Here is a 1,265-nt window from a genome sequence, read left to right as displayed (position 1 = left end):
TGTGTTGGCCCTGCGACAGACTGGCGACCTGTCCAAGGTGTACCCCGCCTCTCGCCCTATGACAGCTGGGATAGGCTCCAGCGCCCCCCGCGACCCTGAAAAGGATAAGCGGAAGCGAATGGATGGATGGATGGATGGATGGATGGATGGACACTAAACAAATTGTGAAAAAAACTGAATGCAATGATGTGGAGATGGCAAATGTCAATATTTTATTCAGAATAGAATATAAATCACGGAACAAAAGTTTAAACTGAGAAAAGTTAACATTTTAAGGGAACAATATGGTGATTCAAAATGTCATGGTGTCAACAAATCCCAAAAAAGTTGGGACAGGGCCATTTTCACCACTGTGTGGCATCTCCCCTTCTTCTTACAACACTCCACAGACGTCTGGGGACCGAGGAGACCAGTTTCTCAAGTTTGTCTAATACAGGCCTCTAACTGTTCAATCGTCTTGGGCCTTCTTTGTCGCACCTTCCTCTTTATGATGCACCAAATGTTCTCTATAGGTGAAAGATTTGGACTGCAGACAGGCCATTTCAGGATCCTTCTCCTACGCAGCCATGATGATGTGATTGATGCAGAATGTGGTCTGGCATTATCTTGTTGAAAAATGCAGGGTCTTCCCTGAAAGAGATGACGTCTGGATGGGAGCACATGTTGTTCTAGAACCTGAATGTATTTTTATGCATTGATGGTGCCTTTCCAGACATGCAAGCTGCCCATGCCACACGCACTCATGCAAACCCATACCATCAGAGACGCAGGCTTCTGAACTGAGCGTTGATAACAACTTGGGTTGTTCTTGTCCTCTTTGGTCTGGATGACATGGCGTCCCACATTTCCAAAAAGAACTTCGAATCGTGACTGGTCTGACCACAGAACAGTCTTCCATTTTGCCACACTCCAGTTTAAATGATCCCTGGCCCAGTGAAAACGCCTGGGCTTGTGGATCTTGCTTAGAAATGGCTTCTTCTTTGCACTGTAGAGTTTCAGCTGGCAACGGCGGATGGCACGGTGGATTGTGTACACTGACGATGGTTTCTGGAAGTATTCCTGAGCCCATTCTGTGATTTCCTTTACAGTAGCATTCCTGTTTGTGGTGCAGTGTCGTTTAAGGGCCCGGAGATCGCGGGCATCCAGTATGGGTTTACGCCCTTGACCCTTACGAACAGAGATTGTTCCAGATTCTCTGACTCTTCGGATGATGTTATGCACAGTTGATGATGATAACTGCAAAGTCTTTTCTGATATTGCTCCAC

This window comes from Pundamilia nyererei, unplaced genomic scaffold, assembly GCF_000239375.1.
Source record: "Pundamilia nyererei isolate P.nyererei 1_Seehausen unplaced genomic scaffold, PunNye1.0 scaffold00139, whole genome shotgun sequence".
NCBI lineage: Eukaryota > Metazoa > Chordata > Actinopteri > Cichliformes > Cichlidae > Pundamilia > Pundamilia nyererei.
This window is presented reverse-complemented; position numbering follows the sequence as displayed.